We start from the raw sequence: 9,141 nt of genomic DNA on the forward strand, positions 1-9,141 counted from the left end.
ATTTCTTGAGCAACTAAGGATATAGTGGATACAACTAAACAAGTAAAGATAGTTTACAGCAATGCAATAGCCAACACCAAATGAAATAGAAACCCAAGGTAATTCTTTTAAAATCAAGAACAAAGCAAGGTTGATCACTCTTTCCATGCATATTCAGCTTTGTATTTGAAGAGTTAGCTACAGGATTAAGATAACTGACAGAGATCTGGTGGATGAAAATAAGAGAAAAATCAGTGTCTTCATTTGCAGAAGATATGATAGTATATACAAGTAACTCTAAAATATTCACTGAGAGAACGCTACATCTGAAAAACACTTTCAAAACAGTAACTGGTTAGAAATTTAACTCACAAAAATTTGGGGCCTCCCTATATAAAGGAATATGGTCTGATGAAGAAATTAATAAAATACCACCTTTCACAATTATTGCAACAATATAAAGTATCTTGGGAAAACTCTTACTAAACAAGTGGAAGACTTGCATGATAAAAACTTAAAGTCATTTTAAAAGAAAGTAAAGAATGTATCAGAAAAAGGAAAGATCTCTCATAAACATGTATCTGTAGCATTAAAACAGTAAAAATGGCCATATGACCAAGAGCAATCTACAGAGTCAATGTAATCCCTATCAAATTTCCAATATGGTTCTTCACAGATCTTAAAAATAACACTACTTTAAAAAGACAAGATATATAAAACCATCCTGAACAAAAGAGAACATTCAAAGTTACCCTCAATCTGTACTACAAAACTAGAATAATAAAATCTGCATGGCATTGGCATAAAAGCAGACATATTGATCAATCAAATTGAATTGAAATATAAGACATAAATCAATACACCTATGGATACCTAAAATAAAAATGCAGAAATATACAATGGGGACAAATTGCATCTTTAAAAAATGTTGCTCATATAATTGGATATCAACGTGTATAGGAATGTAAATATATATGTATTTATCACCTTGCACAAAACACAATTTTAAATGGATCATAGAGCTCAATATGAAACTAGATACACTGAAACTTATAGCAAAGAAATTGGGAAATAGTATTGAATTCAATGGCAGTGGAAAAGACTTTCTGAGTAAACCACCAATATGCATGGGAACTAACATCAATTATTCATAAACAGGACCTATTTAAACTGAAAATCTTATGTAAGGCAAAGTATATAGTCACTTATAAAAAATGGCAACCTAAAGAATGAGAAAGAATTTTTTTTACCAATTCTACACCTTATATAGGACTAATATCCATATATATGAAGAACTCAAAAAACTAACAAAAATCCAAATGTTCCAATTAAAATAGGGGTACTAATATAAACAGAGAAGTCTCAATAAAGATAACTTAAATGACTCAGAAACAGTGAAAGAAAGGTTCAACATTTCTAGCCATCAGGGAAATTCAAATCAAAACTATTTTGAGATTCCATATTTTACCTTTCAGAATGGCTAAGATCAATAACACAAGGGACAGTTCATGCTGGTAATGACATTACAGGAACACTCACTCTTGCATTGCTGAAAAGTATAAAGTATAAGTATAAACTCTTACAGTTGTTATGAATATAGTTGTTCCTTAGAAAATTGGGAAATGATCTGTCTTAGTCCTGCTATAACATTATTAAGCATGGACCAAAAGAACACTGCATTCTACAGCAAGAACACTTGCCAAACTATGTTCACTGTGGGTTTATTCATAATATCCAGAAACTGAAAACTACCTAGATGTCCCTCAATATAAGAATGGATAATGAAATTATGGTATATTTACAAAATGAAGTATTACTCAGCTGTTGAAAACATGTCATCATGATATTTGCAGGCAGGTATGTAATGAGAAAAAAAATCACCCTGACTGAAGTAATCCAGACCTATAAAGACAAATATTGTATTATTCATTTTTGAATTACATTAGTTCTTAGGTAAATGATCATAAAGCTACAATCCACAGACCCAGTGAGTTTAGGTATAAAAGAAGGAACAAGGCGGGCACATGAATTTCCTTGGGATGAAGAAATAGAATAGTTTCATAGGTTGACAGGGGAGAGATGGAATGAGAATAGGAGGATCTCATGGGTAGAGGAAAGGGAGATGATGTCGAGGTACAGAATGCAGAAAAAACAGCTATAATTGAAGGATATTTCAGAGGAGTTATGAAAACATATTGCAATTGAAACTTCATAAAATGTGTGAACGTGATATTACTGAAGTCTATAAATAAAGGGAGAAACAGATTCCTAACTGGCAATCTCTTGTCATCAAATGAAGCTCATAGTACTGAAACTGGATTGCAGTCCATTGAGTTCCTGGCTGAAGGGGTCCCATGGAAATCTGCAAATAACACAGGTTTTTTTCAAGGATAAAACTTACTCTCAATAATCTGATAACTAGGCTCCATTGCTGAAGATAACACCCAAACAGCATACTGAAGATGGAGAAGGTGCGAAGATGCCTCCAAAAAGTCTTCACTACTATGTTTCAGAGTCTTTGTTATAGAAGTTTCCCTGCAGGTTACCAAAAAAGAAACATAAACACAAACGTAGGCACAAAACCTTTTATCTACAATTTTTTGGTAGTAATCAACCAATATCTGATTTTACTTAAGACCCACTCCATGAGTTGGAACTCATAAGATATTGCTTGAGCAACCAAATACCAGAGACTATAAATAGTCCAGAGAATTAGGGTAAAACTAAATATTACTATTTTTAATGGTAACAGTAAAATGGATATGAATGATCAGAGATCAAGGTCTTACTCAATAAGCATTGGAGAAGTTTCCTTCTAAAATCAATGAGAACAAATACAGGGACCAGACATTACCCAGACCTTGAAGCACATAGCTCTTTGTTGAATGTCTCTATAAAACCTTCTCCTCAGAGCTCAGGACACTCCATGGAGAAAGAGCATTTAAAAGTGTCAGAGCCATTGAGGTCAGTATTTCCATACTGATGAAGCTTCAAAAATTTATATATATATATATATATATATATATATATATATATATATATATATCGATCGTGTTAGCCCCTTTTGTCCTGAGAATAATTTTATTCCTACCCATTGTGTTAAAGCTTTTAACAACATCAACATGTTGGCACCCAAAGCACATGACTTGTAACTGAAAATGGACTCACAGACAGGGTTATTAATCTAACAGCCTGGCAAGCCAACCACTGGTAAGATTCTGCACAGAGCTTTGCCAACCTAAGACAGACGTCCATTGCTTTTGATAATGCATGTACCACGATGGGTAAGGGAGGCATTCTTGTCAGAATGACCTAAGACAGGCTCAGTCTTGTATATAAAATAAAAAAGGGAAAAGTGTGTAGATCTATTGGGGCTACTTGGCAGGAATCTGACATTGGCCAAGGACAAGGAAAGAGGCTACTTGGCATGAACCTGACATTAGGCTAGAACACAGAAGTAATTCCAGGCAGGAATCTAAATCATAGTCTAGAACAAAGATGTAGGCTTCAGGCATGCGAATGACTTTCAGCTAGGACAGAGAAGTAGGCTTAGATAATTAGGTGATTCTGATAAGCCCTTAAATCACGGAACTTTGTTTATTGTCATGCTTGTTCTTTGACTATAGCTGTTTATTGTTTTTCTTGTTCCTTGACTATTTGCATCTATTTCATTGCTAGTTCCTCAACCTAGAATTGACCTTAGTACTTGCAAGTAATTAAAATTGTATAAAAGAAAAAAGGAGGAGCAGGGACGGGATAGGAAGCTTTTTTGCAGGGGAGGGGTGAATGGGTAAAAGAGATTACATCTGAAATGTAAAAATCAATATCCAATTAAAATTTCCAACAACAAAAATAGTAATAATGATAATAATAATAATAATAATAATAATAATAAACAGTGTCAGAGCCAGAGACTATGGAGGACATCAGGAAAATGAGATATTCTAAACCAACTGAAAAAAAAAAGCCCATATGAACCCCCAACAATCCTAAATGGTTTTAACAAGATCCTTTATGTATACAGTATAGCTTTCAGCTTACTATTTTTATAGAACCTATGAGAGTGTGAATGTGTCCGTTTCTGATTCTTATGCCTACTCTTGGGGCCCTTTTACTTCTGCTGCTTTTCCCTGTCTATCTTAAATGTGATTGAATTTGTTTTATCTTATTATATTTTATTTTGTTATGTTTGGTTGATATCTCTTAGAACCCTCTTTTTTCTAATGAGAGACAGAATCTAATTTCTTGAGTTATTTGTATATGTTGGATATTAGCCCTCAATCTGATGTACGATTGGTAAAGATCTTTTCCCAATCTGTTTGTTGCCACTTTGTCCAATTGACTGTGTCCTTTGTCTTACAGAAGCTTTACAATTTTATGAAGTCCTATTTGTCGGTTCTTGATTTTAGAGTATAAACCATTGGTGTTCTGTTTAGGAAATATCCCCCTGTGTCCATGTCTTCCAGGCTGGCCAAAGTAAAATCTCAGGTGATAGCAGAGCTGGTGAGGATGTGGAGAAAGAGGAACACTCCTCCATTGTTGGTGTGATTGTAAGTTGATACAATCACTGTGGAAATCAGTCTGGCTGTTTCTCAGAAAATCGGACCTTACGACCCAGCTATACCACTCCTGGGCATATACCTAAAAGATGCTCCAATGTATAACAAAAACACAAGTTTCACTATGTTCAGAGTAGCTTTATTTATAATAGCCAGAACCTGGAAAAAACCCAGATGTCTTTCAACAGAGGATTGGATACAGAAAATACAGTAAATTTATACAGTGGAGTACTACTCAGCTTTTAGAAACACTGAATTCAGGAAACTCTTAGGCAATGGATAGAACTAGGGGGAACAAAATACTTGTGGGAGCAAATATGGAGACAAAGTGTGGAGCAGAGACAAGAAGGAGAAGCCATCCTGAGACTGACCCACCTGAGGATCCATCCCATATACAGTCACTAAATACAGAAACTATTTTGGATGCCACAAATTGCAACCTGACAGGAGCCTTATACAGCTGTCTCCTCAGAGACTCTGCCAGAGCCTGACAAATACAGAAGCAGATGCTAGCAGCCATCTATTGGACTGAGCATGGGGTCCCCACTGGAGGAATTAGGGAAAGGACTGAAGGAGCTGAAGGGGTTTGTAACCCCATATGATGAACAACAATATCAACCAACCAGACCCCCAGAGCTCCCAGGAACTAAACCACCAACCAAAAAGTGCACATGGAGGGACCCATGACTCCAGATGCGTATGTAGCAGAGACTGGCCTTGTTGGACATCAATGGGAGAAGAGGTCCTTGGTCCTATGAAGGCTTAGCATTCCAATGTAAAAGAATGTGAGGGCAGGGAGTCGGTCATAGTTGGAGGGTGAGGGAACATCCTCATAGAAGCAGTGGGAAGGTGGGTGGGATATGGGGTTTTCAGGGGGAATCTGAGAAAGTAGATAACATTTGAAATATAAATAAAGAAAATATTCAACAAAAAAGTGTCGCAATTTAAAATTGATACAACTACACATCTACTATAATGCCTAAATTCCACAAAACAGACATGATCAAATACTGGCTAGGATGTGGAACAAGTATTCTTATATGTTTATAAATGTTCTGTGTGTTTAAGGAAATAACTGTTGATGCATTACTATTATATAAATGAGTCAAAACTTTGAAACATAGCACAAATTAAGCATTAGTGTTTGTAGAAAATATACTACTAATTGACAAATTAAAGAAGAAAAACAGTGTTCTATAGTGAGTTCATGAAATTGTAAGAGAATCATCAGTAGATTATGAGCTACTCTATAGAGAATTGCTAAGATAAGGTTTCTGGGATGGAGGCATTAGGCACTGCAATTTTTAAATATAGTCAGCACATATACTGTGCTCAAATCAATGATAACTGGCGATTTTAGATACTGCTTGATACACAGGAAAAAACACCTAATAATTTAAAAGAAAGCAGTATATTCTTTACCATGTTCTCAAGTTTTATTTGTTTGTTTGTGTGTTTGTTTGTTTTATGGTTTCATTTTAAAATTCATGACTGAGTCAGAATATTGAAAAGATGTATGCTATCAATATCCATAGCATGCTGCTAGATATTAAGGACAATTTTCACTTTTTTCATTTCATTTGTTTCCACATGTACTCATGCTGTACAAACTATAGTGGAAGTATGGACTATAAAAACATTTAGAAGAGCTAACATGCATTCCTTCTAAAATTTTATGAGAGAGGTGTTATTGCTAAGACATGTTTTTTTAAAAAAATATAGTCTCTCTCATTCTTTTGTGAACTGAATTTCTTGATCCAATTTTCCTTCATAATTAATTACTCAGGTTCAAATCAGGGGATTGGTGTCAGACAGAATAAAGAAGGAAAAGTTAGATGGAAAAAGAAGAAATATATTTAAATTTTCTATTTGAGTTGTTTTGTTCAGCAAACTTAATTTTTCTTTGCTTTTATTTGACCATGTTTTACAATTTTGCTTATCAACCATTTAATTCCACCATCACAGTATATGCATATTTGTTTATATGTACAGAAATATGTTTATATAATACCTACTATATACTAAACTGGTTATATTTTCCTGAAGTTATAAATGGCCTCACCCCTAAAAACAATTTTACTGCACATCTGGTCTGGGCCCGAGCATACAGCAGATCCCAGGTAGCAGCTCTGTACCCAACCTCACAAAACCCAGAGGAAGAGGGCCTCCCAGGGGCATTAACTGGGGCAGTAACTCAGGTAAAAGTGAAACACCCATGCTGTCTGCCGTTAGAAGTTCTAATCCAGATGCTGGCCTCTTAATTTATACTACTCAGACCTTTGACTGGCCATTGAAAAGAATATCAAATAGCTAGAGATTGACATCACTAATCTGAAGAAATCCCTCATTTCACTGTCTGAAGAGAACTCCAAAAATCGCAAAGGACTTTATTGGACTTGATTTACTCTTTTACAATAGAAAAGGCTATGTACAGTTCTTGACTGTGTACAGCCCTTAAAAAGGAATGTTACCTTTATATAGACAAGACAGGTATGGTTAAAGATAGCATGAATGAGGCCAGAGAAGGCCCTGAAAAAAGAGAGAGAGAGAAAGAGAAAGATGAGTGCTGGTACAAGAATTGGTTTTCAGCCTCTCCGTGGTTGTCAACCCTACTTCCTCCCATCTTGGGATCATTAATTGGGTTACTTTTGCTTATTTCTTCAGTCCCTGGGCCTTAACTAGGCTGACTAACTTTGTGAAAAAACAGATAAATAATTTGGTAGAAAAACCTACTCACATACATTATCATAAGTTAGGTATGAAGGACCATAAGACTCAAGATGAGGTTGTTACTTTATACAGGGTGTTCCCAAATATGTCAGGAGCAGCTCTACTTATACACTGAAGGCCTAAAATCAGCCATAGGCCTAAAATCAGCAATAAGCCTGTCATACATGTATACTAACACCAAGTCTTGGTTCTCAGTGGAAAAACATTGAAACAGATGGCTATAGCTGTAAAGAGGCAGCTTTTGTGGAAATTTACAAGCCTGAGTATTCATAGACCTTGGCAGATATTACCAACTGAGATAAGGACAAGTGAATCATACGCAGACTCATAGCGACCTGTCCCCTGAACTTCCTCCCAGCCAATACCCTGTTCTGAAAGATATCTGTATTCCCCTGAACACCCACCCTCTAGTGTCATCCCCTTCCCCACGTCCTGCATTTTGTGTTTATAACCCCTGTGTGAATAAGTAAAAATTATGATTTGATTTAAAAAAAATAAAAAAAAATGAAAAAAAACAATTTTACAGTGAACTACTGTATCCAAAAATCATTATACTCCATTAAGTTTTAAAAAATATATTAGTTTTAGATCTAGCAAATATTCAATTGATAATATCCAATTTAATAATTTACAACTGAGTAAATATTCATTGACTGTATATATGAGATTATTAATATTTCTTAAGATAATTTCTGACACGGGTAACATATGAAATATACTTAATACAAGAAATTTATAGTTGTGAAAGGACATTGAAATAAGAATGCTAAAAATATTGAAAATTAAAGAAACTAGGAAACTGAAAGACATAAATATTAGAAACATATCAATTCATTTCTACTAAGAAAATTATTTTGGAAGTAATAAGAATGACATAAGTAAGTAAGTAACATGACAAATTTTTACTTAATAAGTTACTATTGAAAAATTGGCCAATAGATGTGGGATTGCTTAAGGGTATTCTGAGTAATTGCTGGGCAGTTGCCTAGAACCCCGAGACTCTGTGTGATAACCTGCAGGAGTTCAGCGCACCCCAAGAACCCAGGGTACTGAAAAGCAACCTAGTCTCCTTAAAACTCAGTCACATAGACTGGCCATTAAAGCCCCTCCCAAAGTGCACAGTTAGAGGGTGTGACTAGAGGCCTCAAGGCCTTGGGATTTACATACTAATGAAGGCCAGAGGGTGGAGCAAATTAAGCATGCCTCCCCAGATCCTCCCCACGATCCTCCCCAGATCCTCCCCCTTTCTTCCTCCCTATATAACTCCGGACTGCCCTGAGTTTTACGGGGGGTACGCCCAGATCCATCCACCATCCACCATGACAACAAACCCTTTTGCAACCAAGGACTTCCTCGTGTCATTGGGGCCTGCTGCCACCAAAGCCTCCAGACCGCTGGAACCATAGATATTCCACCTGCACATGGGACCAGCCACAGCATGGAAACGCACTGGGACTCCACAGCTGCGGCCTGTAATTTTCCCCACAAATAGAGAAAAATTACCAATATTTATATAGTTTTATGATATTTTCATTAACCTAAAGGAGGTAATACACAGAGACTTTCAAGACACAAGTTTAGAAAAATAAGATTAAGTTCTTTGAAAACACAGAGACATAGTAAATGATAAATTATTTTTGTACCTGAATGGCTCATAAATGCTGAAATGTGTAAATACTGCCAAAAATAATACTAGCTCCCTTTTTCATTTTGTAGGCTCTTGTTTTTTTCTTTTTCTTCTCTTTCTGTTCTTTATTTCTTCTCTTCTCTTTTCTTCCTTCATTTTTTCAGTCATTTGTTCATTCCTTCCTTTCTTCTAGTCTCTCCTTTCTTTCTTTCTTTCTTTCTTTCTTTCTTTCTTTCTTTCTTTCTT

The sequence above is a fragment of the Grammomys surdaster genome, unplaced genomic scaffold, assembly GCF_004785775.1.
Source record: "Grammomys surdaster isolate TR1022 unplaced genomic scaffold, NIH_TR_1.0 61, whole genome shotgun sequence".
Classification (NCBI taxonomy): domain Eukaryota; kingdom Metazoa; phylum Chordata; class Mammalia; order Rodentia; family Muridae; genus Grammomys; species Grammomys surdaster.